Raw genomic sequence first — 17,559 nt, forward strand, 5'->3', positions numbered from 1 at the left:
GTCTTGTCCGTAAGATACATTTTACCAGCAGTCCTCTATAGTTTCTGGTTCTTTAAAGTTTTATAGTTCGTAGTCTTTGGTGTACCCTGAGCCTTAGCAAGAAGAGTTGAGATATAGATGTTCCAATTAGGATTCAGCACTCTACAGTCTCTTAATCTCTATACTTTAACCTGTTATATATTTATATTAACCACCACACTGTGAAGACAGCTATCTGGTAATGAATAAGAGTTGCTCAATTCTATTGCTATATAGATGTACATTTTGATCATTTAATATTTTGTTTATTTAACAAAATACCAGTAACAGCTGTTCTTCTCTTGTCTGTGTTTCTTGACCAGGTTTACAGTACTAGACATTTTTGTTTTGCCTCCTGTAGTATGAGACTTAAATACAATAAAAAAAGAGGTTGGGTTTCATAATATTTTTGCCAATATTGCATAAGTGGGCATACCAAATGTGATGATTTGCATGGCCATGGCCCTCATAGGCCTTTATGTTTGAATGGTCAGTCCATAGTTGGAACTGCGGGAAACACTAAGAGGTGTGACTTTGTTGGAGGACATGTGTCACTGTGGATAGGCTTTCCACGTTTAAAATCCCACGCCCACAGAAAGACCAAACAGTGTGAGCTAATGTGGACCCCTGGGAGTTCTTAGAGAACTCAACCAGAACATACACAGACTGAACCAAAGCACATAGGTGTGGATCAAAAATGGGGTCCCCAGTCAGCTTGTAGGGGTCACAAGTCCTGCCTAATATTTTCAAGTATTTTGAAAGATGTCCATCCAAAATATCATCTTTCCTTCCAGGACAGTAGCACATTGATTACTGATTGTTGGTTGGCTTGTTTGTCTTATCAAAATATATAGTGCTTTTGGGAATAGGTTTTTTACCATCAACTAGTTCTAGTGGGTAATTAACTATAATGGAAGTAGTCTACACTGTTTGTTTGTATGTGAGTCCCTGATCAATATCTTAGATAATGGAATACCATACTTGGTACTAAGGCTTTTCTTGTGTTGTTGTTATTGTTGTTGTTTTCGTGTGTGTGTAAAGAGAGAGAAAGAGTCTGTTTTCAAAAGAAACATTTAAGAAATCTTATTTTAAAAGTGGGTGTCCATATAGCATGTTTTCAAATATGCTTAATGATAGCTATTTCTCCAACAAACCCTCCTCTACCTTACAATCCCATCTCTCCCCACACTGAACCCCCTCCCATGCTCCTTTGCACTTTCTGTGTTCTTATTTAGTGTATTCTACTGTCCCCTCTTCCTAAAGAACTTTCTCACTTCCTATTTTTCTTGCTTCTACATTTACTCCATGTTAGACTCACAAATCTAGAGATTCAAGTTGGGTATATGGTCATAGCTGAGTGCCTAATCACATCATTTCAGAAGCTCAGCAAGATGAAGACTCTTTAGTTAATAATTGGATAGGAGCCTGCCTGGTAATACCGGATAGTGTAGGCTGAGCTGTAGAGATGGCTCAGCCAGTAAAGGCTAGTTTAACAATGAGAAATATAACATTCAAGCTGGATTCTTAAATATTAAGTTTTAAATTTTCCATTTATTGACACTGATAAAGTTCACTGGGTAAAGCTACTTGTCACAAAAACATGAGTTCAATCCCTAGAAGCCACACAAAGCTGGAAGAAGAGGTTAACCTCCAATAAGAAGTAATCTGACCACCCACGAACCGTAGCATGTATGTGTCCAAACACACAGCCATCATGTTTGCATGCATACCATAATACTAAATAAATTTTAACTAGTAATAAATTAAGGCACTATCATTTTAATATTAGGGAGCAGAGAGAATTTGATCAAACAAAACATTTCTAATATATCAAAAAGACACCATTTTGTGCTGAGAATATTTGCTATTTTTTTCAGTGATTTTGAAATGGACATTAAAATTGCTAGTATTCATCCTATTCACCTTGCTCTGTGATTATCTTTTAAGAAAATAAATAATCTTCTACTTTGAAATTGAGTCTTAAATATCTGGCCATCGTCTCTCCATCTTCTTCCTATCAAGTCTTTGTTAAGCACTATTCTGCTCTGTTGATTTGAGCTTAGTTATTTTAGGATTCTGATAAATGGAAATGTTGCTTCAGTTTCCTTTCTGTGACTTGGTTATTTCAGTTGGTGTAAGCATGTCCATCTCTGCCTATGACGTTGCAAATGGCATTTCTCAGATAAATGTTGAGGATCAATTTGATATATGCCATCTTTTAAAAATTCATTTAATGTCTTTCACAGATGACATTGTACCAAAAGTGTGTGTCACATTTATAATACTTTATTTTTGCCAATTTTGAAGTAATTTTTAAAGACATTTAAAATATATGCATCTGCACGTTGTAAAAAAGAAATCATAAAAGATCAGCTGAAATAGTACCTCTTAATAAAGAATGCCACTGACTGCCAGACTAGATGAGAAAGTTTTATGTGAAAAAAAATGTGTAAGGTGATCTTTAAATTGATGGGTTACAATTATTTCCCTTAATAAACAAATGGAAGAAAATAGCAATGGGTTAAAGAAATAGCAGTGGGTTAAAACATGTCAGATAAGTAATGTTCCATGACCCAAAAGGTCAAAACATATAACAGCTAGGTTTGGATTGAGCTTTTTTCACTTGCTATTGGCATGGAGAGTTTTCCAAGCAGCTCTGGGCCACAAATTCTCCATCCCTTAAAATAATGCTAACAATGGTGTTTGTCTTACAGGATTGTTCTAATATGAAAAGCATGTAAAATAGCTGGGTGAAATAAATTCTAAGTATAATTATATAAATAACCACATTCAAAGAAACCAAACAAAATATTTTCATCACGAAACAATTTTGTTTCAAGTCAAAAGCATGAGCCCTGTATATCTAGAAAGCATAATGTTAACAGCTGTGATTCATAGAACTGTATATAACAAAACTTTTCAGCTAACATGGGGAAAGTTTCCATCCTGTCATCTTTTCTCTTTCAAACATTTTATTGAATTTTTGTGAATTTCATATCTTGTAGCCCAATCCTACCCATTTCTACATCCCTTCTAATTTGCCCTCTACCATGACAACCTCTCCCATGAAATAAAAGAAAATAACAAAAAACAAAACAAAACAAAACAATCAATCAAACAAAAAGTCTTCTCATTGAACCTATATGGTGTCAAAGTGTGTCAGCCAGTATACTCTTTGGTCCACACATCTTTAATTTCATTTATTCCTTGCAATTGGTCCAGTGTGAGGCCTCTGGCTTCTGCTAAACTATCAATATTGGATCCTTACCTGGCCTCATCTAGGGTATTCTGTTGTTGCCTCATGTAATAGAGATCCTGTAGCTTTGTATCTGCAGGATTGGCTACGTCATAGGCTCAAGCAGTCCATAGATGTGGCTGATGTTTGGGTAGGCTAATGGCCCTGGATCTATGACTGCCTGGTACTTTTGTTGGTCAGCTCACCAGCTCTCCTGCACCCATACCACCAGGATGAGCTCTACAGCAATGCCCTAGATAATTCACCCAATGCTGAAGCTAGCAAATAGCTGGCCAAGTCTCCTACTGCCATGCCTTTGAGACTAGCTTACACATAAGTCCAATGCACCAGAGTCCAGCTCTCTCACTCATAAACCCATTGCACTGGAGTCCAGCTCTTGTCTGCTACCTAGGCAAGGTACCAGACTCTCTCTCCAGCTCTCATCATTCTCAAGATCAGCTATCCCACCTGGTGCAGTTGTCAAGGAGCAAGATGGGGGAAAGGGCCACCCTCCAAATGGGTTATGAGGTGGGAGGGTGGAGAAGAAACTCAGTAGGCTCCTGAAGGAGAAATGTGTACAACAACCCAAACATAAACCCATTGACCTCCAATCTTTTCTAGCTGTATATGTGACAGGGCAATTGTGGCACAGAAATTGAGGAGGTAGCCAAACAAGGTCGATTTGATCTAAGGCCTACTCCACAAGATGGAACATACACCTGATACGACTTGGTTAGCCAAGAACTACAAATGACACAGACCAGAGACCAAATATGACAGGTCAGAACAAACAGACAGATAAACAGAACAGACAAGCAAACAACAAAAACCCAAGAAAAGAACATCAATGAAACAACAAACAAGGAAACAAACAAAAACAATAAAATCACGCCTAATGATATTCTGCTACACTTATAGATCAGTTCTTTATTCTGTCATCATCAAGAGGCATCCTCTGGCAGCAGTTGGGGACAGATGCATTGACCCACAGGCAGACATTATGTGGATAGAAACTCTGAACTGCAGGATTCCATCAAATCCGTTTCCTCAGAGATGAGAGAATCCTGTGAAAGAAGAAGTGGAACAAATGTAAGCTCCAGAGGAGATGGAGAACACTGGGAAAACAAGGCCCACTGAAACAACTAAGCAAGGTACATGTGAGCTCACTGAGCCAGAAGTAGCAGGCACAGGGCCTCCATGGGTCTAAACCAAGTCCTCTGAGTAAATCTCATAGCTATCAGCTTAGCCTTCTTAAAGGACTCCTGACAGACAATGAACATGTCCCTGATTCTTGTTATTATATAGTTTTATAACAGAAAATGTAAAAAGAACCCATTACATTCAACATGACGAGTTTTTAAGTGCTCATTCACAGAATGTAGTAGGAACAGTAAACAGCATGCTTTATTTATGTCTGCTAGAAATTTGAATCTCTTCATTTATACATATATATGGATTTAAAAGCTATATTTAACTGCTAAACCTTGATGTGAAACACAATTTGGGGGTTGTTTATGATACTTTCTTACTCACCAGCAGTATTTTTAAGAACTCATCCTAAAGGTGAATGTCTTCAGAGTAATTCAAATTTTCCTTAATTTAAAAGAAAGTTCTTTTCTCATACAATATATCCTGATTGTAGTGTCTTCTTCCTTCATTCATCCTAGGTCCTCCCCACCTCTCTTCTACCCTTCCCTTCCCTCCCTCCAATTCCACTTCCTTTCTCTCTGTCATTAGGAAAGAACAGGCTTCTAAGAGATTATAACCAAATAGGACAGAGTAAACTATAATAGGATGAAGCAAAAATTTTATATTGAAGTTGTACATGTCAATCTTTTTACTAATTTTATTATCCTATCATGAAGATATACCTTGAAGTTATTCTACCACTTCCAATCTTTAGAAAATTTGTTGGACATCTAAACAAGAGATTTATTTATTGTGTTCAGATTTGGTAACAAATATCATTGACAATACAATTTTTGTTTTCTTCAAACAGAATGACCTTCATCAGACACAGTTTCTCTGGTGCAGTGATAAAGCTTTTAAAGACGATTATTCTTCACCTATGAGTCTCTCCTTCTAATAACCTATGGACCTTCAAGCTTTTTCCTTTTATATTTCTGCAGTGGTCCAAATTTCTAAACTGTTCATGTAGACAAACACACTACTATTCTGTAATGTCTCTGATTGAAGTTCATAGCATCCAGTGCCACTTGTATTTCTTCATATCCATTAACTTGCTCACTTTGCCCTGGCCTAAAGCATCAGTTTTCCCTCAAACAACTTTCAGATATAAAATTACTCTATTATATCTTCACAAACAAAGCTTAAACAACTCGTTTGTTTCTTTTGTTGCCATGGAAAATAAAGCAGTATAACTCTAGACCGGTTTCGGTGACATGAGTTACCCACGATTATTGTTCAAGGAATGAAACCAGAAATTCAGAATATGCTTTAAAGTGGTTGAGGAACTCAAATGCACGAACTAGAGAAATACTTAATTACCTCTTTTCTTTCAGGCAACAAAAGGAAAATGAAAACAAACAAAACTATTCTGAGCACATATTTTTTTAAAAAAACTCACTTCAATGCTTTTATATATTCACTCTTTTTCCAGTTCCTCACATTAGCAAAAATAAGTAAAATATTTTCAATAAAGAAGGAAGACCATCTGCCAGATTCTCATTGTCAAGCAGTATTTTAAAAAAAATTAGCAAGGCCATCAAGATCAAAGCGCTCCAGGGAAACTGCCAGAGCCAGGAAACATCTAAACAGAGTCACAAAGAAATGTGATTTGTTTGGTTATTTGTTTGTTTGTTTATTTAGTTTTTGTTTGTTTGTTTGTTTTGTGGAATTAGTCTGGAGGTTTCATACCCATCCCAAATACAGGCATTATTTTGGGAGGCAGACACACGTTTTCACTACTAACCACTGAGATAGTGGCACGTGTTAGTTTCTTGGAAGAGAGGGTAAGTTTTCTCAAGATTATAGCTCCTTACATGCAGTGAAGACCAAATGACTTAGAATATTTGAACAACAGGAACTATTATTTAAGCATAAAAAACAGACACAAAATTATGTGAATAGGGATAAAGGACCGGATCTGGGAAAACATAGATCTGAATTCTATTAATTAATGTTTTATGAAATTCTCAAAGAATTAATAAAAACTCAGAAAAAGTTCAAATAGTTAACTTAACGGTGCCATTTGGAGCATGGGGTGGGGGCGGGGGGAGCAAATTATATGCCAACCAGTAGACATAAGAAAAGAGACATTATTTTTTTCTCTCCTTTTTTTTTTTTTTCTTGCCAAATAGTATATATTTTTTAAACTTTCAGTTTTCTTTAAGAAACTCAGATAATCCAGGAAAACTTTTGGTATTATTTGGAGATTGTGACTTAAACAGTACCTTTAAATGTTTTTATAAATTATCTTTAGTCTTTTTTTTTTTTAACCATCCAGTTATTATCCTCCTTCTGGGGAAATGGCATGAGGACATTATCTTATAAGCACTAATGCCATCCCCAGTGACATACTATTTTTAAAAGTCAACAAATCCCAACTGTACAAAGAAGTGCCACCAACTAAGGACCATTTGTTCAAATGCCAGGTACTACAGGAAACATTTAACTCAAGTCACTGCAACATGAAAAAGATCATTCATTTTGATCTAGTTTGTTTTATGCCAGACAACCAGGGATGGCTCAATACACATAAATCAGTAAATGTAATCTATTACCTAAATGTTCTAAAGGACAGCCATCAGCATATCGTCTCAATAGAGGTAGAAATGGTCTTTAACCAAATTAAATGCCACTTCATGGAAAATATATTGAAGTAACTAAAGAGGAGATAGAACACAACTTAATTACAACTGTATGTAACAAAGATATTCCAATACCCTATGAAATAAAATAGAGAAAAGCTCGAGGGATTTCCTGCAAAATGTAAATAAGACAAAGATGCCCAATGTTTTCATTCCAATTCAGCAGTTTTCTTAAAGTATTAATGAAAGCAATAAGCAAGAGAAGGAATAAAGGGGTATAAATAGGAAATAAAAAGATAAGTTATGTCTCTAAGGGGATAACATGATTTTATGCATAAGATATCCTAAAGACTGCTTTAGCAATCTCTTAAAGCTGATAAACCTTTACAGAAAATTGGCAGTTTATAAACTGCCACATTAAAATTATTAGCTTACATATAACAATGCAAACATACTGAGAAAGATATAAAACAATCCCATTCACAAACAGCCATATATATATATATATATATATATATATATATATATATATATATATATATATATATTTGGAACAACAAATCAAGTCAATTAAAGAACAGTACAATGAAAACTTTAAGATGCCATAGAAATTAATTGAGGAATATGTTAAATGATAAAATGGTCTCACATAACATGGGTTATTACGGATAATATTGTGACAATGGTCATCCTATCAAAAGCATGCTACATTTTCAGTGCAAACTCAAACTAGTGACTTAAATTTTCACACCAAATTTTTAAAAAGTTCTCGAAATTCATGTTAAAGCACAAGTAATGTCAGAAACCCTGAATAACAAGAATACTATTGGAAATATTACAACACCTGATATCAAACTATAATGTAGAACTATAGCAATAAAATTATAGCACAAAATATTGATACATCAATAAATAAACAGAATAAAGGATCTAGATATAAATCCATACAACTACGGTTACAATCTTTTTTTCTTTACTAAGAAGTCAAAACACTCTTAAATATTGTTACTTATCTTTTCACAAAATAAGATCAATATTAAACTTCTGGCAATCTCATGACATTAGAATGCTTTTCTTTTTGCAAAGGAAAAAGAACATGAACAGTTTGAATAAACAACCTACAGCATGGGCAGAAACCTTTGCCAGCTGTACATCTTACAGAAGACTGGTACTTATAATGTACAAGTAAATTAATAAGTTAAATATAAGAAAAGCAAAGATATGATTGGAATAATAATCTCAGCATAATAAGAAAAATGACTCCTAAATAAAAATGTTCACAAACTTTAGCCATCAATAAAAGTAAGCTCAATAAACATTGAGATTTCATCATACTGAAGTCAGAATGGTTATTATAAAAATAATAACGGACCAAACAATAAAGTAATTAAGGACTATCACTGTATAAAAGGATATAGAGGAAAAGCAGAACCCTTATCTGTTGGTGGCAAACGTTGAAGCCTCATGGAAAGTAGTGTGAATGCACATTTAGAAATATAAATATGGAACTTCTCATAGCAATACACACAAAGGATTCCATACACTATAGCAGAAGTATTTTGACTTCCATGTTCAATGGAGATCTTTCACAGTACTTAGGAAATGGAACCAGAATAATGTTCATTTACTGATGAACAACTAGAAAAGTGTGAGATGCATAACCATAGAAACATGATTCAAAATTAAAGTCTTACAAAGTCTGTAAGAAAATGGGTACACGTGACACAAACACCAGAACAGAGTGTGCCAAGATGCAGGAGCCTACTGATTTTCCAGGCTTTCCAATGCAGAATGTTCCCCCAACAATTCTACCTACACATTGGATCTCTAGACCTCCATTGTTCCCAGATCTCCAAATGCCTCCAGCCCCGCTAGTGCCTCATTATCACCAATTTCCCCAAAGCCCTCAATTACCTGAAGGTCTCCAAATGGACTCAGGTCCCCCAATGCCTCATTATTGCCAAAGACCACAACCTCCCCCATTACTTGAAGGTCTACAAATGTCTCCAGGATCCCCCGCAAACCCAAGCTTTCAAGTTTATCCCTTACCTCCACTTGAGGCTCCTCAGGTCCTTCCAAAGCCACATGTTACTGAAAAGGCTCCTATCAGGGAGTGGAGAGGGCGCACCAGGTATAGCCCAGAGCAAAAGAGTATGCTGGAACAATTATTTGAAGAGACCCAGTATCCTTCCTTCAAACAACGCCAGGAGCTTGCAAAAAGCATTGGTGTGACGGAATACCAGACTGGGATACGGTTTAAGAACCGAAGGTCTAGATACTTTCGGGAGCATCCCCAAGAACGTCCAAAAGCTCATGGTAATTAAGGTGGGAGAGCCCACACCAGCACAGGAGATCATGCCCACATTAATGCTGGGGTCACTGGTGATTCTATGACCCAACCCTGGCAGATGTTGACTCGCTTCTTCAACCCAGCTTCTCTGGTATCTTCCCATCGGTTCTCCAGTCTTGATCAGATCTGGGGAAATCGCTACTCATACCCAGACTATAACAACCACTGGCCCATTTCCATCAACAAAAGCCATGGACCCAGTTCAATGGGTAGCAGTTGAAGACACATCAGACTCAGCTCCAGTGATAAGACTCATCCCTAGTCAAAGCTCTGCGACTCTGCCTCCTTTGTAGAGCCAGCAGCTCAAGCTCCCTCAAAAGTTGCAGCTTTGAAGATCCATGTAGACTAAAATACTTGGATCCCAAGACTAGTTCTGGGTTCAAGGCCTCTACAGATTTGATATTCCCCTAGATACCATGTTGTTTACCAAATCTGTTGCCCCTGACTTTGTTCAACCATACTTACCATGAGGTTATTTCTGAGTACCCTTTGGTCCCTCTTGTTTATTGTATACTTAACTTTGGTAAATTTTATCAATTAACAACATATGCAGTTAAGCTTGAAAAAAAAAAAAAAAGAAAATGGGTACACGTGAAAGATACTGTACTGAGTAATGTATTTCAATTTCAGAAGAAATATTCCTTATACAATGATATATGCTACAAATTTAAAGAAGTGTTTAAAATGTCTGCTTGTGAAAGGCAAACTAATAAAAAGGTTTTATTATTAGTAAAGAAATGACAGCAAAACACATCAGTCATGGACACCTGATGATTGTCAGGAATGAATACCTGTGGCATCTTCTGTGGAGGTAGGAAAACTGAAGGTTTGAGAAGAGAAGACTGGATATAACCAAGTTAACATTATATGGGCAAACCATATAAACCCTTCATGTTTCATAAGAATATTAGAAGTAAAATTGTGTGAGTATTGTGCCAATGACAATGGCTAATGCTCCTTCAGTAACCTATGAGGTAGTCAACAAAAATATCAGTCTAATGTGGGATATGTCTTTATGAGGTATTCACCAGGAAGACACCAAAGACTATCCCCCAAAATAATACAGAGGATTTCTATTTTTTCTTGGTTACCCACTATAACTTGATGATAAGCTCCTATTGTTGGAAACTGAATCTGAGATGACACCTTCATTATTCTGATTAGATTCCATGGTCCTAGAAGATGATATGCAGGCCTCTGAAGAAGAAACTTAATGAAGAGTCTTACTCATTCAACAAACTTGAAAGCTATACTAGCCTAAAGGGCAGGCTATGACTTCCATTGCAATAATGGAACAGTGATTAACTAGATTCAAGGCCCATTCCTTTTTCTTCTCATCTTTTACTCAAAAAAAAAAAAAAAATTACAACCTTTTCTAGAAAAGATTCATTTTTAAACCAACAAATTCAATGCCAAGTTTTCAATTTTTATAAATGGGGTGGGTGATTTTGGATTTAAATTCAGAACTGTGCATGTTCTACACCAGAGCTAGGCCTCTAAGCTTTATCTTCATGCTTCCCTTTTGTCTTTTTTTTTGTCATGGTCGTCGTCGTTGTTGTTATTATTTTTTTTTTCAATACAGGTTGAAAAGACTCACTTTGGAAACCAGACTGCTTCAAATGTACAGTGATCCACAGATCCACATGCCTCTGCCTCCCAAGTGCTAAGATTAAAGGCGTGTGTGAGCACACTGACTAGCCCTCTTCTTGAACATTCTTGTACATTAATTTCAAATTTTTATTTTAAAATAACTTCATGATTCTAGAGAGTTTGAAACTCTAAACCTGTACTTGAAAGATTTTGTTCTATAATCTTGTTAAGCAGTTGGGAGTTGTAACAGGCTCAGAAGACTTTAAGGCTGGACTCTTACTCTCATAACCAATAGATTTTGAAAACAATCAGTGGAAAAACAGGACTCTAGTTAGTAATATGACCTGAGTCCTCTCTGTGTAACTGGAAGAAGATATTATATTTTCAACTGCCAAGGGCACAATTAGTAGATGACTATTTAAACTTGTTTTCAGAAGTCCAAAACCTTGTCAGATGGGTGTGGATTGGTAAGGTCTGTGATAAGGAAAAAGAGAAGTGTCTTTTCCTCTTACAAGATCTAATAGGAAGCTAGAGTGGGTGGCTTAGTGAGTAGGTGGAGGGTGGAAGGGATGTTGTTTTTGGAGAGGAAGCCAGGAAAGGGGATAACATTTGTAACATAAATAAAGAAAATACCTAATTCAAAAAAAAAAAAAAAAAAAAAAAAACAAAGCATCCAGAAAAAAAAAAAAAAAAAAAAAAAAAGAGCTAACAGGAAAAATCATGCTAATCATGAGGATAAGAGACCATTCTTCAAGAGAAAAAAAAGTCTATTCCAGAGACATTTCACAGCACAAAGTGTGACTAAATGCCTGATGGTTCAGTCATCATTGTAGTCCCTGTTCACTCTCAGGCCTTTCACGTGTGCTTGCCTCTTATAAACTATCTCTCTTTCCACAGAATGCAGGATGTGTTTCTTGTGCATCATTTCATTAAAGTTCAAAAGGTCTAGAGAGCAAAAGAGTGTCTAGGGTCATTCTGGCCACTTTGTGTGTAAAAATTAGGGAACTATAAGGCATTTTTAAGCTATGACAAGCAAAAACACAAACAAAAAAACAAGACAATCTTATAAATTTAACAATTATCTGTTGCATCTCTTTTTCATTGAAAATATGTCTTTTATGAAGAAAAAAAAAAAACGAACACATTAGAGCAACAAGATTCCCTGGTAAATCTGAATAACTGTTTAGATGGAGAAGCCCTCTCTGTATGCTAAGCTGAGTAGGCCGTATATGCTTATGTTGTGGCAAAATGACATTGTTTTAAATCAGATTAAATATATCCAGGACAAAAATCAAAATACTCAGACAGAAAAAGGTACATGCATATAATGTGTCAGAGATATTTTATAGCCTACTATGTAAATGACAACATAGAACAGTAGACTTGAGCTCACTCTTTTAAGATACATAGTTCATTGCATTTTAGGATACAGTTCTCATTGCTAATTTCTTGTTTAATACTTTGTTATAAGAAATACCAAAAAAATTGGACATTTTTCACTTCATAGTAGTTGAATCTTTCTTTCTTTTGTCCCGTTCTCCCTTGCTATTTAATGAGAATTTGTGTTCAAATTTCTACACCTGTGCTACCATGTGCCGTGTTTGTTTGAACAGCTAAGCCGTAGGCTGGCATAGGAAAAAAAGAAGCAGAAGCATTGATATCCGGAGAATAATGCAGGATAAGGTGAACACATGATGCGGAACTGAGGGAATCCAATAGAGCTTCTCTCATAATAGAATCCTTCGGTGCAGCAGTGTGGTTAATTGACAGAGGTTTTCAGCTTCGGAGTAAATCCTGATAATCCATATTGAAGTGGCCAAAGCACTGAGGTACGAACAGCTCCAGTGGCTCTGCTCTGGCCTGAAGAGGAAACATGGAATCATGTTTTTAGGCTACATAGATTGAAAGGGCCAAGAAAATATCCGCCAACACATGAAATGTGTAATATTTTGAAATCACTGAAAATTTATACAATTTCACAGAGCATTTTAACATTTAATGAGTGTAAGTGTGTGTGTGTGTGTGTGTGTGTGTGTGCACATGTGCTACCAGTTTTAAGAAAAACTTCCATGAATTGGTTCTTCCCACTATATGAGTTTGGGGGCCTGAAATCAGGTCCATAGGTCTTGTGAGATTGTTTGGTTTTTTTCACTGAACCATTTTACTAACCAATCAAATCATGTTCTGAGAGTGATGATCATGTAGGATTCCCATAAAATCCTTTAGTTAGCATAGGATATTGAATAATTAATCTTTGGCTACTCCAAAGTGGGGGAGGGAAACCATTGTAAGCCTGAATATAGAATTCACACATATATTAAACTCTCATTGCGCATTGCTGTATTGCACCATCCCCATTCCCAATGTCATTTTGTGACTGCTTTACTTCTAAAGAATCTGTAATATGGAATGCTATATAATTACAAAAGATCATGGATTCATAAAGTGGTTAACCAAGCATTAAAACAGTTCTCATTTAAATGTAACTGAAACTGGTAATTACTAATTCATCTTACACTAAAATTTATCAAATATTAAATTGAATCTTGTATTAAGCAATTTATGAGCAGTGTGCTAACAGATAATGATTTCTAGAAGGGGTAACAGAATCCTGAATTGGAAAACAATTGCCTAGTATACTGTGTTAGTTATTTCTATGTTGCTGTGCAAAAAAAAAAAAAAAAAAAAAAAAAAAAAAAAAAGGACAATAACTAATTTTTACAAGAAATGGTCTGCTAAGTTTCAGATACTGCGGATAGAATCCATTTTAGCTGAAAACTCATGGAATTAACAGTGGGTTTCTGAGCAGTCACATTAAATTGGCAGTCAGGAAGCAAAAATCAATGGATGTAGGTACTAGAGTCACTTTGTTTAAATTTCATGACCAGAGATGCTAAATCCTCTCGAGTTTAAAATCACGTTTAAGCATCACAGTGATTCTGCCCCTTTCCTGCCTGCAGCACATGGGCATCACAGTCATTGCCTTTGTCTTTACATATTGCATTCATTTTGCAAAGGTTGTACAATGAGAAAGTTACTTTCTGTTAACGTATACATAGAACATGCTGACTAGTATAAACAGTAAGGAAGTAAGGAAGGGAAAGAGTCCTTGATGTCACTTCTCCCTACATATAGGTTTCTTATGTTTGCAGTATAGTGAGATTGAATTGCCTGAACTCCACATAAGCATATGTTGCAGGGGCTTTTTTCTGAATCTATCTCCACATTTTTTTTTTTGAGACAGGGTTTCTCTGTATAGCCCTGGGTGTCCTAGAACTCACTCTGTAGTTGAGGCTGGCCTTGAACTCAGAAATCTGCCTGCCTCTGCCTCCCAAACGCTGGGATTAAAGGCATGTGTCACCATGCCTGGCTTTTTTTTTTTTTTAATATATACTCTAAACTGAAACTCTTGTGAACTGTCTGTGCCTCCTTAATGTCTTTGTGTGGAAGGTTCAGGATTCACTATCTCAAAATCTGAATTTTTTGATAACATTAATCATATGGGACATTTTTATTATAGTGGTATTTTGTGGGTTGTTTGTTTATTTACAATTAATAAAAACAAGGAAAATTGGACCTTTACAATGAAGCCTGATTTTACCTTATCATTGGAAACATTTTCCTAAATGAGTGTGATAGGAGAGAAATGATGAAGGCTGAGATTTAGAGGAAGAGAAGGAATGAGGAACAAAAGATGGGATAAAGATGGAGGTAGGGGAGGATAGACATAAATGGAGAGAAGAGGGAGAGGGAGGGGCAGGGAGGAGGGAGGGAGAGAGAGAGAGAGAGAGAGAGAGAGAGAGAGAGAGAGAGAAAGCAACCTTGGGAAGACAGTGAGGATTTTATCTTACAATTCCAGTTACAGTCCAGCACTTCTTCCAGATCAACATTCATGCCACATCCACAGGTAAGAGCAAAGAGAGAATAGGAACATGGAACACATAGTTCCAAATATACACACAGCGTGTGCTCCATCTATGTAAGCTTTACTCAAATAAATACTAAAATTTAAAAAGTAAAAAACCACCACACAGTAATAAAATACATATGTCATTCTTTAAAAATAAGAGAATGTATTATAAGCAACTAGCAAAATAGATGAGATCACTATATACCTAAGAGTGACATTTTCTCTTTAAAAATAAATGGTCACTGCTTTAAAATTTTGGTAAAATTGGCTTTCATCTTTCTTTGCTATGTATTTAAGTTAATAATAATAAGTATGCTTTCAGACAACAAAATGTGGGAAGAATCAACACTGAAAAGAGCTGGACCATATGCAATGTAGAAAGATACAGAAACAATAAATAAACCTCAGCTGGAAAATAGAATCTACAAAAGACATCATCAATAGCAGAAACATGGCACATGACTAAATGTCAAAGTCACTTGGTTTGTCTTCATTTATTTTCAAAGCATTAATACAGCTACAGTCAAGTCCTTTTCTCTGGTTTATAAATATCTGAACGTAATGGGATGCTATTAATAGGGAGGTTATAGGAGCTAGTTCTAAATTTGTGTACTTTATAGATCTTAACATTATGAAAATCTAAATAGACTATCATAGAACAATACCCCATACCATTTCTGAAATGAAAGTTTATAAAGCTGAGACTAAGAGTAGAACCAAGTACCATGACTGATTCTGGCAATTCACTTTTTTTTTTTTTTTTTTTTTTTTTTTTTTTTTNTTTTTTTTTTTTTTTTTTTTTTTTTTTTTTTTTTTTAATTATTTTAGGTGATAACAAAGACACTGGAGGTTTTGCCTGATTCTGCCAGTGGATCACTCTGTAAACTGTCTACTTACCTCATTGATTTGCAGAGAAAAAAATAGAAAAGTCTAGGGGTGTTGTTCAATCCTTTTTGTTCATTAATATTTGCAGGTAAGTAGACACTGTCTCATAGATATATGCTAGAAAGTCTGATACTGTGTACTTCACAGAATAGAGTTGGTCAAAGGCCTAGAGAGCCACCAGGTAGTAGCATAGGGGATACAAGATTTCTTGTTCTTTAAAGTTGGAAGGGTATCCAACGAGATCGATTAACCAAGCACTTTGAATATCCAGAAGTGGTTCAAGGAAGCTGGTATGTACACTGAGCCGGTGCCCTGTTGCTGCTGCCAATTAATCCTGCTCAAAACGACCTGGCAGCAGAGACAGCGGTGGCAGCAGCAGTGCATTCCTTGCGACCAGCCCCAATGTTCTGAGTTCCCGAATGAAACACACACATACACGTAGCCTTATATTTTAATATGCCTTAAACAGCTCAATGGACAGACCACAACCAAACCTCCACCTGGCTAAACCTGCCCTTCGATATTCCTGAGTTACTTCTTACTAAAATCTATATTCCATCTTCGCTGCCCTAGACCCAATCGGGGATCCCACTAGGGAGGCCCTTCCCCAGCTCTTACATGATTGGTCTGTTCTCTCTTCTGCACCCCTCAGGCCTGGTCCTTACTTCTCCCCTACCCCCTCCTCCCCCCTTCCTGGTTCCAAATCCTTCTTCTATTGGTCTATTTGCTCAAGATTCCTAAAGCCCTGCCTCTGTCTCCCTGCCCAGTTGTTGGCTGGCAACTTTATATACCAATCAAACCAACTAGGGGCAGGGAACCTCAGTGTCTTAAATTCAGATTCGTGTGTAATTTGGGGAACCCAGTGTCTTAGTCGGGGTTTCTATTCCCGCACAAACATCATGATCAAGAAGCAAGTTGGGGAGGAAAGCTTACATTTTCCACATTGCTGTTTATCACCAAAGGAAGTCAGGACTGGAACTCAAGCAGGTCAGAAAGCAGGAGCTGATGCAGAGGCCATGCAGGGATGTTCTTTACTAGCTTGCTTCCACTGGCTTGCTCAGCCTGCTCTCTTATAGAACCAAGGCTACCAGCCCAGAGATGGCACCACCCACAAGGGGCCCTCCCCCCTTGATCACTAATTGAGAAAATGCCTTACAGCTGGATCTCATGGAGGCATTTCCCCAACTAAAGCTCCTTTCTCTGTGATAACTGCAGCTGTGTCAAGTTGACACAAAGCTATCCAGTACACCCAGTTAACACAAAACAAGCATTTGACCAAATCCACAACTGTACTTCATCATCCAGTAAGAGTGGTTCAATGTGTCTGATAGATTTGTGTGTAATCAAGAGCAAAACTTAAGTATGTTACCCCTCTACTCTGCCTGATTAACACAGAGAGGTATTTAAAAATTAGACTATATATCCAGTGACAGTGTTTCCTCATTTATTTTGGTTTCTTAAGAACATCTTTGCAAATAGTAGCTGACTTTTGTGGAATGAGAAAAGTTCGGTTCTGTACCACGTGCCATATATTTTGGTCCAAGGTCAGCTTAGAGACCACAGTGTAAACCAAGAAGGGTCAATTGTGGAGTTGGCGAAAAGTCACTCAGCAGACCTCTGAGGGAGCAAAACTTAATTCTCTTGGGATAGGTTAAAAAGGGGGAAAATCACACAAGTGCACATGCACACACACACACACACACAACACACACATACATACAACACACACACACGGTGGATGGAGCAAACTCCAATAACCTACAACAACTTTAACTTTCCCCCTTTATACCCCTTAAGACAA

This window comes from Mus pahari, chromosome 11 (assembly GCF_900095145.1).
Source record: "Mus pahari chromosome 11, PAHARI_EIJ_v1.1, whole genome shotgun sequence".
NCBI lineage: Eukaryota > Metazoa > Chordata > Mammalia > Rodentia > Muridae > Mus > Mus pahari.